Consider the following 14,598-nt stretch of genomic DNA (forward strand, 5'->3'; position numbering starts at 1 on the left):
ATGTCCTTCATTGTATGGCCATCTCTTTATCTTCATTGTCACATCAACTTTCTCTCTTCAAAATACATCCAAAAACTATCCCTATCATACCCTTATCTTTATCTCATCCTTAATTAAAAAGAATATATATATATATATATAAACTTAAAAAAAAAAGATTTAAGTTACATAAACTCACATTTACTTAACCCCTTCCTTTTTCTTTTTCTAGCTTTGTATTTTCTTCAAGGGTTCACATCTGATTTACACTGCAATGTATTCGATCATTACTCATTAGACTATTGTTTGGTTATTTGCAAACAGAGCCTTAATCTCTCATCTATCAACAATCAACCATACAGTTTTAATTTCTAAAAATTTTGCAATAAAGGAAACGTCATTAGGTTAAACATCAACCCTTCGTAAAGTGTCACATCATCACTGCCATGCGATCAAAACTACTTATGTGGCCTTTGACTTTATGTGAAAATACATATATATGTGTTTTTGTATATAAAAGAAAATTTTGAATGTGTTTTTTGAAATACATATATATGTGTTTTTGTGTATAAAAGGAGTTCTGACTGAAAACTTCGCGATTTGAATGTGTTTTTTCATACACAAAAACACATATATATGTATTTTCAGTGAAAGGCCACCTAAGCAATTTTAATAACGTGACAGTGGTAACATGACGCATAACGGGGGATGGTGTTAAAATCTAATGTCGTTCTCTTTATTGCAAAAATTTTAGAAATATGATCCTTTAAATAGATAAAAACTGAATATATTCTCCATAATAAAAAATTTATGTAAGAATGTTACTTTTAATGGATTTTTCTTTATGTAAGTTCATTACACTTCCAGACGAACCCTTTTAGTAATCTTGGTCAATTATATGTATTTTAATAGATGTTATCAATGTGTGAAAACACAATCTCCCAGTCATAATAAAATAGCTCCTTTAATTCATTTTTAAAAAAATCACAACCCTTGGATGGAAAAGGATCTTGGTTTGTGACCTTTGGATTAATTGACTTACATCATTGTCCTAATTTAAAATTACTACGAGTATTACTGAACTTTTGGATTAATTGACCGACAGATTTTTCCCTTTCATTCTTTCTTCCTTCTTCGCTTTTTTCATTCCTTTTTCCCTAAAGAAAATCCCTAATATATTAATTAGAAGATGATATGATTTACACCTGTTCTAATTTCGTCGTCACAATGATTTAAATATAAATATTTTTTTCTTTTGAATTTTTCCTATATGAATCATGTTATTTAGGTTTTTCTTTAGGTGTTTTTACAGTCAATTTTTTTCTAGGGCATAAAGATGAAGATAAAGATCTAATCGATTGTGTCTTCCATTTTTAGGGATAATTTCGTTTAAATTGAGATATACCAGAGATATGCCCTAATTACAAATTTTGATGTTTTCCCTTCTTTTTCTTAACGTTTGTTGCAGCTCTTGTATAGTTCGGACTAGTTATAGTTCATTGGGTTTTTACAAGACGTTCAATTAGGCTTGAAAAATGTTGTGTTTTAATCTCATGACAAGTGTATGATGAAATGCCTCAGTGAGTAGTCCTTTAATTTCTAGCACTATGTTTGCTAAAGGTAGTGGTTGTCAAGGCAATGTGTATGAAGTAATTATATGCGAAAATTAAAGTATGCCATTAGTTTTTGCTATATTGGTTTTTTTAAGAATATTTGTGACTGCACCAGAGGTGTGCATGTAACTAATCTCTTGCTATTTTAGAGTTTAGATCACCAGTTCAATATGTTATTGTGTGTTTACTGTGTTGAGAGAATGGAAACTGGTTTTATAATTAGAATTTTTAGGTACTCATATACTTTCTGCTTTACTTCCATAAATCCAATTTGAAATGTTTGAAAACTTCAATATTATATCATCGTCCATTCAACTTCGTCATATTTTCAATAAGAATAACGACAGCGGAACAGATCGAAGAGACATCAACACTAATTGCCTGACTGAAAAAAATTGAAGTTTGTAACGATTATATTATCGGTCTGACTGAAAGTATTAATGTATCACCCTTCTCTGTACAAGACAGAAGTTTTGGATCCAGTTAATAAAAGTGTCTAAAATGGACTGATGTGAAGAGCTGTGGTTGCTAATATTTACAGGTCAATTTAGGTATCGTTATTTGTAAATCTTTACTGTTAGTTGCTAATGTTTATGCGTCAATTTATGTCATTTTATATGCAAGTCTTCCTAAGGTTTGAATGTTTGATCATCAAGTCTTCCTAATGTTAATATTGGCCTTTGTGTGTACCAATAACAATACCAATAGCACATGCCTTTCTTAATATTGCTCCTATTAGTATTACTGCGAATACTTTTTTATAAACAGCAAAAATAACCTAAATTAATGTTGGATGAGATAGTTTAGTTTACAATGGGATGCGGGTTCAATTCCCCACCCAACCCTTTTAAATTGTATCATTTTCATAATTATGGATTATACAACCTCTTAATATAGTTATGGATTATATAACAAAATTGGATACCTAAAGGAATGAAAAAATGATTTGTAATTGTAAGCCGCTTTACCGAATTGTAAAGGGGAAGGAACGAGAACTTCCCCAATTACAATTTGAGCAGACAAAAGAAAATAAATATGAGGTTTTTTTTATGAGTTTTAAGATTTTTTATTATTATTACTTTTGATATATTTTTTAAAAAACTAATATAGTTTTATCTAGATAGCAAACCAAAGTTACAATCACAATTACATTATCTAGGAAGATAAACAATGGCAACGGAATCTAAATATCTTTTGAGGCTTGAATTGTGGGGAGTGAAAAAAAGATAAACAACTAGTGTCAATTACAAAATAAAACATGAGAAAAAACCTCACCCATGTAAGTCAAATCACTAGTTTTCAGAGGCTTTCACTATGTAGTGTTTTTCATCTACCATAAATTTTAATGTATATTTTTTAATATGTTTTCTACGTATTATACGGGTCAATAATCTAGTATATAATATAACTATGTATTATATAACTTAAAGGTGATGGCCGGTCCCTAACCATCAACACTCTTAGCTATATAGGTGAAGATCCCTTTAAGTTACAAATAACTCAAAGGGTTAAATTAGAGCAATCTTGACATTTGATTTAAAATCAAAGGTTAAGACTAAAAAATCTTTTAATCTTAACCATTAGTTTCAAATATCTTTTAATCTTAACCCTTGATTTTAAATTAAGGGTTAAGATCTATCCAATTTTTGTCTAGTAAAGTTAAATAATTAAAAGAATTTCTTCCCTAACTATATTTAGTAGTTAAATTTATGAATTGATTCGTATAAAATCTAAATATTTCAATCATTGAACACCATACATTTTAAATGATTAAGTGTTTAATGTAAAGATAAGATTGTTGGTCTTTTTTGTCAACGTAAAGATAAGATTGTTTAAATGACTAATTTTTTTAAAAATTAGTTTAAATTTTTTTTAAAAGGTTTTAAACATAAAGTGTTATTCACTAACTTTCTTTTTTAATCTCACCCTCTGATTTTGCCACATGTTTCAATCTAATAATTAGGAGGATTTTTAGACTATTATTTTAAGAAGATTTATCATTTTAGTACTAATAACTCGTGTTTCATATGCGGCATCTTTGTGATATTTTACATATTACAAATCAAATAATTGATATGCCAAATTCCTAAGATGGCCACCATGCAATTTCAAAAAGAATGCTTTTGGAAAGTGCTTTAATGAGTATTAATATGCAAGAAGAATGCTTTTGGAAAGTACTTTAATGAATATGTATATATAATAGAGTAATAGTGTAACACCATGTAGTCATGTACTATGCACTTTGATTAAAATGTGCACCCTCCAGCGTAAAAGTACTATTTTACGTTATACATATATTAAAACTTTTAATCTGGTCAAGTCAAAATGAAATCTTAAATTATGTTTTCAATTTGTTAGTGCAAATTACATCAATGATGAGTTAGTGGAATGGTTTGGAGTCCCCTGGTTATAGGTCTCAGGTTCGAATCTTCATTCCACCAACTTTGAGATATATTTATTCTTTCTATGAGGGCTTGGATTGGGTATAACCAGGTTTAAGTCTGAGGGAGCAGGGTTTACCCCTATTAATCGTCGTGCCTTCGGACGAATTAGTAGTGGATTTTTCCCCCATTCGGTATTTGAAATAGACATTTCTACTTTGAAGGAGCTCTCTAGCGCGGACCCAATTAAAACCATAGCGTTTCAAGCGAAATTCATCATTAAAAAAATTTGTTAGTGCAAATTTTATTTAAGAAACCAGCTTAGTGCGAACAAAACTACAACATTCACAGCAAGTCGTTACAACATACACAAGTATATATTCTAGTGGACTTTCTTTGCCGATCAAAAAATTTGCAAGCTGTAACCATGGTTTGAGAAAAAGCTTTCCCGTTTTTCGCTCCAAATGCACCATTAAGCCGTGAGTATAATGCCCTCAATCACTTTAACCTTCTTTTGATTACGTTGAATAGTATTACATTCGCCTCACTAGAAGTGTCACATTTTGATATTCAAACACGTTTTTTAATTTTGACCTTAAATATACTTTTTATGTTATACGAGAGTAAGTACCCATGCGTTGCAGCGGTGAGATGGTGGGTGATAGGTCACAAAGTGTGATAGCCAAATATTTTAACCATACGAGTTCCGCCCCCGGATTTAAAAATTCGTCGAAAATATATCGAATGACATCTCTAATGAAAGAGTATGAAATTTTAAGAACATCCATACAACTTTTATAATTTATCAATGAACGATTTGTAAGATAAAAGATTTTGAATGAATTGGAGAAATAAATGATTTATGAAGGAGAGAGAAAAAAGATGATTGGTTGAGAATTGAGGAGAGGGAAAGTGTGTTTGGTTTCCCTTCCTCGTGCTAATCTAATCACATCTCTCTCTATTTCCGGCTTAGCCTACCCCTCCGTGGGCTTCTATCCCCCTGGTCGTATGAAACAATAATTGTTAGAAGGGGCATTTAGGGAAAGTAAATGTTAAAACTTAAAATTTTAGACATCGACTTTTTGCTTTACAATATAGTATAGATAATATTTGATAAAAATTATAGTCAATGAAAATATATCTAAAACTAAAACTCAATCAATTTATATAACTTTTATCAAGTATTATATAGCACAAAAAAATATTTGAAATAAAAGTTCAAAAATAAAGATTTTGAAAATCTAAAATATAACATTTCTAATGTAAGAGCACCCACAATGCTCATCTCCAATACATTCCAATACACTGTCACATCAGCGGCACATCAGAAAACCTCTTTGCAATATATTTTTTTCAATTCACACTCAATACCCAATACATTCAATACATCCAATACACTCCAATATATTTATTTTCAAACTTTTAATTAAATAAAACTAAATCATATTTATTTATAAAATAATAGTAATAATTATAATAATAATAATAATAATTATTAAATAATAATAATGGTAGTAATATTTATATGAAACTATAAGGTTAGATTTAAAATTACTGTATAATCATAAGGACTAATATAAAAATATAACAATCTACCAATATTTATATAACAAGGTGCTAAATTAATTACTAAACAAACAAGAATCCTTGTTTATCTTTGATTTAGAACCATCAGATCAAATTTAATTATTTCATCTTTATTAAATGACAATATTAATACTTATACTTTTTAAGTTATACAAAAAAATCCTCCTTTATATTTAATTTACACTTGTTGATTTTTCATCACAAATTTATACTTTTTACCCATAAATTCTAATATAATATATTCAATATATTAATAGCTAATATATATCCTAATAATAAAAGAATACTATCTATATTATATCTTATCCAATAGAATAAAAGTTAATATCAAAAAAAAAAAAAAACATATTTTAATTTGAAATATTTAAAATATGTTTCATATAAAATATATAGATCAATTTTCTATTAATAAAAATATAGTAAGCTATATTTTAAACCATAATAATATAAAATTAAATTAATAATATCGTAACACCTTATATCTACAATATATATATATATATATATATAATGTTGGGTTTAGAAATTATCAACAACAATGTTGGGAAGAGAGAGTTTAGCTTAGGTGAGTGACAACTTTGGGAATGTCAACCTTTAACATTGATCTGCAATTTTGGAGCATGTGGTGACGAAAAAGTTACGCTCTATTAGACAACATAAAATAATTTATCGAAATTAATGATATATAATTTAACTTCTAAATATGCATGACTATTGTGATTACTATTATAAAGGAATTTGAAAAAAATAATGTTTTTACATAAAAACACTTAGATGAATTTCATCTTTAATTTATAACCATTAGATCAAATTTAATAATTTTATCTTTATTAAAAGACAATATTAATACTTATACTTTACATTATTTGTCAAAATATATATACCCTTCAATACTTTATATGATTTTTCAAAATATACTCTTCTTAATTATTATAATATACCATATAAATAATATATAAATAATTGATATATAATATAATAACATTATATATTGGTTAGCCGAACTCCTATACTAGAACTAAATTAAGATTGTGATTGGTATTACAAAATTGTGAAAGTTATATTATTTGTTTATTTTTTTAATTAAGGATATAGTAGCTCAATGAGAAATTTTATATTTATTTTATATTTGTTTACAATTTTTAAAATATTTATTTAGTTTTTAATTATAGTAATTATAATTATAATCTATTTATCACATATATATATATATATATAAAATAAAAATTGAGGACTTTTTTTTATTACAACCTTTAACAATGTTTACGAATGTAATTAAAGGTTTTATCTACAATAATATTTTATAACATGAAAAAAAAAGTTATTGTATGTTTTTGTATAATAACATTATTTTATGGTCATAAAATCGAATATTATTTTTTTTTTTTTCATATGGGGCTACAAACATTATATAAAATATTTATCATTAGATTATTTTTTTTAGTTTGGTTTAATAAGTTTTTATCTTTTCATATCACTCGGAAAATTTTTTTATCTAAAACAAGCGGATTGTGTAAAATTACGTGTAATGAACGGGAAATGACCTTAAACATATGATTATTATTAGTTGATAAAACTAAATCTAAATAGCTCTTAAATTAATAAATATGAAGATGTAAAAGTCGATTCTCTATCCTATGCAAATGATTTAGGCAAGGGCAAATATCTCATTTTAAGTCTTGCTATTGTAGCTAAGCAAGACTTGAAATGTTATATATATATATATATATATAAAAGAACAAGTATCCGCGCGTTGCGGAGGTGAGATGGTGGGGTGATATCTAGGTCATAGAGTATGATAGGTTATATGAGTTGATGTGTCATAAAGTATGATAGTCAAATGTCTTAGCCGTACGTGCTCCGCCCTCGGATTTAAAAATTTGTCGAAAGTATATCGAATGACATCTCTAATGAAAGAGCATGAAATTTTAAGAACACTCATACAATTTTTATAATTTATCGATGTACGGTTTTTGAGATAAAAGATTTTGAATGAATTGGAGGAATAAATGATTTATGGAGGAGAGAAAAAAAAAATGATTGGTTGAGATTTGAGGAGAGATAAATGATATTATAGTTATTTTAGATAAATATAGAATAGATAGGAGGGGCATTTTGGGGAAGTACTTAAAATCAATATTGAAAATTTCAAGTTCAATGTTGAAAATGTAGGAAAAATCTGCTTTATAATATAATATATATATATAATTTAAACAAATATTTTAGTTGGTTAATAATTCGTTAGGAAAGTTGTATTTTAACATATATAAAGATACAAATATATTTACTTGATTGTAGTCATTGTAGAAACATCAAACCAATGTATAGTTTTTGGATAACATTGCAACAAACGATGACTTATTTATATATATTGTATATGTTTCGTTTATTTGGATTAACACACGTTGTAACTTTCTTTTTCTTGGGTTGTGTAGCAAATTAGCCTGAGTCATATGACATAACTTTCTCTTACTCCAGTGCTTTTCCATGTCTAACTTATGCTGAATCAAAACAAACCACGAAATCTTTCAAATCAATTGAACGAAACACCGAGTCACTTGATTTAGTCCATACCGATGTATGTGATTTTAGAACAATTCTCACTCGCGGTGGTAACAACTAACAAGTATTGTAACACCCCAAAGATTTTAAGGTAAAAGAAATTATCCCCTTTTTCATAGTTTTGACATTAAATTAATTTCCTAGTATTTTATTTTTGGATATGGGGTTAATTTAGTTGGAACTTTAACGAATAGCGGGTAAAATACCCACAAATTTGGAGGTGGGTCGTGGCATCCATAGAGAGTGCGAGCCACATACATTTTTCCTTACTCATATTTCCACTAAACTCTTCTTCTTTTCCTTATGCAATTCCATTCCTTTCTTTCAAAATCAAAAGCCTAATTCTCTCAAATTCAAAAAGGGAAATCATTATACTAAACATCACCATCATATAATCTTCATTCAAGAAATTGAAAAGCTAGGGTTTGTGGGTTTTGAGTGGTGGTGGTCGAAAATTTCAAAGAAGAGAGGGAAAGAAGGATTTTCAATTTAAGTCTTGAATTAGCTCATTAAATCTTGAGGTATTGAATTCCCTTAATTTAGTTTTTTTTATCTTTCTTTTGAAATTAGGGTTCATGGATGAACCAAATTGGGGGGTTTTTGCTAGAATATGAATGATGATTAATTTATCCCCAATTTCCTTAGTTAACCTAGATGTCATTGAGCTATATGATGTGTTTGATCTTAAAATAAATGAGTTCAATGTGATAAATTGAGTTTGTAAGAAAAGATGAATATTACTAGTTATTGATATGTGAATAAAAATGGTAAGTTGAACTACCTAATGTTATAGTTAAAGATGGAAATAACTCAATGACAAATGGGTTGGGTTTAGAAAATGCTAGTGATTGAGAATGGCTAGATTGAACTAGTCAAGTTGTGAATGTAAGCTTATGCATTTTACGATATGATCATAGGTTGAAGCTTGCTTGTGCTTATTCGTTTTAGCGTTGTCTTTGTTGCGAAGGAGGTGAGTATATTTGCATACCTTTATGTTTATATTGGATCAATTGACCACATCATGTTGAAGCCTTTTGTCCATGGTGGTTTTGACCATTTCATGTTGAAGTTTGTAAATCCATGTGTGGTAACTGATGTGGCATAAGCCCATGTGGGGCATTGTGTTCATGAGGCCTAAGAACCTCCGGGGCCTAAGAATCCCGATAGATATGATTGTTTAGCTTATATGGATCCATATATGTGTTATTAGTGTGCAAGGTGAATATGTAAATGTGACATGACGATGTCATAGGTTATATGTAAAAGTCCTTGTACTTTACCCTCCTTCGTATTCGTAAATGTATGCAGGTATATTCACTAAGCCTTTGCTTATATTTTAGTTGTTTACCCTTCTATAGGTAGTTCCGGAAGAAGGAACTAGTATTGACAGTTGGAAAGTGTTGATCTAGAGCTTGAAGTGAAGTTTTTGCAAGACTTGAGGTATTTAGGTCATTCGTGGAAGAATGATGATCTTTAGTTTTAGAGGCTTAGAGGTCCCTCTCCCTTTGGCTCTTGATACATTTTGTCTTGATGGTCTTGCTTCTGTTAAAGTTGTGCAAATGGTCAAGTGAAAGTCTTTTGAGAAGGTTGTAAATTGAATTTTGGGCGAAAATTATGTCAAAATGGGTAAATGACCCATTTGATGGTTTCCTTGGGATTTGAAACAAGTTATGTTGTAACTGTGTTTGAAATGTGTCTATAATGTTGTTAGTAACTTCTGGAATGTAGTTTGTGAAGTTCATGTTGTTATGAGAAGGTTGAAACTTGGTTTAAGTGTTAAAATGGTTTTAAGGTTGCTGGACTGTTGCTCACTGCGGCGCAATGGGGGTGGTTTTGCCCACTGCGACGCAGTGGCAATCCACGGCCAAGAATGATTTTCTTCCCACTGCGGCGCAGTAGGGTATTATAAAAAAAAAAAAGTCGTGTTCTTCGGTTATCGAGTCTAGTCCTTTCAAGTATTTCATCACATTTATATATGATTGTACTAAATATTGCTATGTATACTTGCTAAAGAGCAAGGATGAAGCAATAAACAAGTTTGTCTTGTACAAAAATGAGGTTGAGAACCAACTCAACAAAAAGATTAAAAGATTAAGGAGCGATAGAGGAGGTGAATACGTTTCTCATTTTGCTGAAATTTGTGCTCAAAATGGTATTATCCATGACCAAACAGCTCTTTATACCCCACAACATAATGACATTGCTGAAAGAAAGAACCGAACTCTTAAAGAGATGATGAATGCTATGTTAATAAGCTCGGGTTTAAGCCAAGATATGTGGGGAGATGTCATTTTATCGGCAAACTATCTTTTGAACAAAATTCCTTTCAAGAAAAAGGATGTTACACCTTATGAGTTATGGTTTAATAGAAAACCATCCTATAAGTTCTTGAAAGTATGGGGGTGTTTAGCAAAAGTGGTGGTTCCACCACCAAAGGTTCAAAAAATAGGACCAAAAACTGTTGATTGTGTATTTATTGGATATGCTAAACATGGTATAGTAGCGATTGTGAATCCTCAAATCTTGCTGAACGTAGTAGTGCATGACATAATTATCCCATGTATATATCTAATAAAACTATCTGACATTCGCAATATAGTTTACATTACAATGTCCAAGGTCGATAAATTTACCCCATTTATCTCAAATAAGTGTTCATAGTAAAAATGACATGCATTTACAAAAATCATTACTTTTTGCAAAAAAATATTTACAATATTTTTATGTGAAATACGTATTATGGATATTATAGTTATGGTATTACATTTATTTTAATATGTAATTTTCAGTTATTAATTATCTTATTATCAAAACTTAATATGTTTCTTCCGCGTATTACGCGGAAAAATAATCTAGTAATAATAATATAATATAGAAAAGAAATCCTATTCCCAAACTCTCATCACCTACGTTTGGTGGCCGGAAAATGCACCCACGAAAATCTGTAACATCACACACACAAAAATTTATATATAATATATATATCTATATATATATATATATATAGATATAAAGATTAAAAAAACAAAAAGAAAGGCTCAAAACTCTCGAATACGTCCGTATTAGCCACCACGGAGCCCTTCAATATGCAACCAATATGCCGGGAATACAGCTCGCACCCAATGATGTGGGCGTATTCGAAACCCAATACTGAGCAATACTAGAGACATTGGGATGCTCTAATAAAAGGAAAACATAAGAAGATCCCTAACTAAGAAAGCATTTATGGGGTGTATTACGTGATTAATGAGTTTATTTGTTAGCATATGTAGACGGAAAATTAAGTAAAAAATAGAGAATGATATTCATATTTATATCTAGGGGAAAATTCCATGCTGTTAGCTACATCTAATTGGCTGCAACAAAGGTAAAATTCAGAAGGCAAAAGTGTATATTTGAAAATTAAAAGAGTTAGTTTGTAAATTGTTGGAAATAACCTTCCTTGCCACATTAATAATTTTTACTGTTAGCTGCATATTTCATTTTCCCATTGTTTGAAAGTTATATGGATGGAAGGAAATATTTGAAATGTCCTCTTTATCTTTTTTTTTTGAACGACAGAAATAGAAGTATATTAAATAATAAAGTCGACTAGCACGACAAGGTGCTAGTGATCAATTACAACAACCCAGAGATACAACAATTACACAATCTAGATTCATCTCGAAACATCCTTTCGAGATTGAATATTTTCACCTAACATTCCTTCAAATATTTTAAAATACACTATCCTCTTAACATTAATGATTGAATTACACTATCAGATTTTTATCTTTATAATATTCCCATTGACCCTTTAAATCAATTACTTTTATATTAACTATTTACACCACTCGACGTCGTCTGCAGCATCAACACTCGCCGCCACGACCACACTTGTCGCCGCCACGACTACCGTCGCATTACGCGGATACGGTGTTAATCATTTAGAGATGACAGTGCAACCACTTTCAAACAATCTTCTTACTTTTTCCTAAGGTTATAATTTGGTCTATTACAATTCTTGATTCCCATGCTCAAAAAGTCGTTTTATTTTTACAACTCAAACATGCACTAAAATGTCAATATCAATGGTGTGCCGCCCATATAAAACATAGGCTAATATTAAATATATCTAGTGCTAATAACGAGCATGTACGGAAATTTGAAAAACCGCTAGCCATCAGGAAGAAGCTCTTAAAGAACAATAAGTTTGATTGCCTCTACTGGGTTTCGGAACTGATGGTATCGAAGAAATATAAAGATGTTTTAGAAGCGATTTACATGATGGTATCATACCCTTAATTTCGATCGATAAGGTCTTCAAAGAGTAGGTGCAAATGTGCAATTGTCGTTTTTAATGCCATTGTTGACATTATGTTTATCTGGATTAATTAAGTTAGAGTATATAGAAAGTTCAATTTAGAGTTTGGCATAGTTGTTTGACTGGTCGTTTTTATTCGATTCTGAAAATCTTATTTTTGACTTGTGACTTGAAACATCACTCGAAACGTAAGAGTCAGAATATTTGATAATATATATATAATTTTTATAATTATATACAAATATTTATTTAAGAATTATATTTCAAGTTAAAGATAAATTAAAAATATTAAAACAATTAGAAAAATAATAAAATATTTTGTGACTCGTGAATCGGAACACGACTCGGACCGATTCGTAACACAAAAAACTAGTCATGCTACGAGTCTGAAGCAAATTTGAGTCATCCACCAAGTCAGCTCGTTTTGACTCGATTTATATGAGTAGACTCCTTATTCTTACAAATTTAAGAACTATGGAGTTTGGTCTTTTTAACATATTAGTTTAAGGGGAAATGTTAGGTAAAGCATATAATATCTATTTCAGGTAAAGCAGGGTGGATTATGTAAAATTCAGGGGAGGTTATGTAAAATTCAGAAGGCTATGTATGTTTATCTAAATTCAAAGGTTTAATTTGTAACTTTTTTTAAAATGACAATACTTAAATTTAGTTAAAGTCTACAGTACGAATTATTTTTCTTTAATATTTGCTACTTATAATATTTGACAAACGACAGGGATGACCTGTGTAAGCATATGTTTGAGACTTGAGTGGAGACATTCCGAGTGGAAAAGTACTTATCATATGGATGTCCGGTGTAACTTTAAAAATATATCAGTAAAATTTGTAATATCGGACAAACTACGAGCATCATTCATGTATTTAACTCTAAACTTTAAAATAAAACTTACCGTCGATCTCAAATTCAAATATGACGATATATGTTTGTGTTTAGCACTTCAAAATGTAAATAACTTTACATAATTTATCATATTTTGAGTTTCTGGTTATTGTATGTGGGTATATATGTGTGGCACCACATTGTTAGTTTGCAAGTTTTTTTATTTCGGTTACATATATATATAAGGCCTATTTTACTAAAGTCATTTCTTAAATCTCGTCATCACATTATCCTCATTGCCACGTCAGCATGTTCTTATTTAAGAACTACCTCTAACATTAAGACATCTTTCTCACCTCTTCCTAAACTTATTTTATTCTATTTGAAAACAAGTTACCACGTTATTTATAAAACCATGGCCCCACACCGCTCGTCCAAGCCGTTCCTATTTCCGAACAACCTTGATTTCGACGAGCTACTAACCATTGCTAGCATTAGCTTCCAATTTCGATGAGCTTGGAACACTTTTGGACGAGCTGATGACCTCCCTACTACGAGCGGCCTAATAACCATTGCATTTGGCACTATATTAAAAAAGTTCTTTTTTACGTTAAAATGTTGCAAACGTATGGATGTAAATATATATATTAGAGGTGTTCTCAGCTAAAAATATACATTCATGATTCCTGAGAAGGTAACCGAGTTTGATTTGTATTAATACAATTTAAAAAACAAATAGTAGTGTCTTTATCGATGAAATTGTTATATGCGTTTTATTGAAAGATTCTTCTCGACAAATATGGCTTTCCAGGCATGACACATAAAAGACGAGTCACACAAGTGCATTATGCTTCTGAGATGGGTTTTGGAATAGATTATTATTTTGGTCAACTTATTTATTTAACTAGATGAGTTGGTGTAATGGTTTCCTTAGTGACTTAGTTCAAATCTCTATTCGAACAACTTTGAGATATAAGTAGTTTTTTTACGAGACTTTGACTTGGGTATATCTAAGTTTAAGTCAGAGGTGACGGAGTTTACCTCTATTAATCGTCATGTTTTTGGGCGGATAAAAAAAAAAGTAGGGTGTTTCCCCCATTGAATATTTGAAATAACATTTCTATTTTGAGTGAGCTCTCTAGCGCGGACCCGGTTAAGACAACGTATGCTAAACCTCTCGTTGTCGAATCGCAACACGAAGTTTCAAGCGAAATTCACCTTCCAAATTTTTTTTTATATAACTAGAATAAATTACACAAATGATACTTAAAGTCTACCCTAATTTATTTTTTTAATATATTCGGATCATACCCAAAGTTACACTTTTTCATT

The sequence above is a fragment of the Erigeron canadensis genome, chromosome 8, assembly GCF_010389155.1.
Source record: "Erigeron canadensis isolate Cc75 chromosome 8, C_canadensis_v1, whole genome shotgun sequence".
Classification (NCBI taxonomy): domain Eukaryota; kingdom Viridiplantae; phylum Streptophyta; class Magnoliopsida; order Asterales; family Asteraceae; genus Erigeron; species Erigeron canadensis.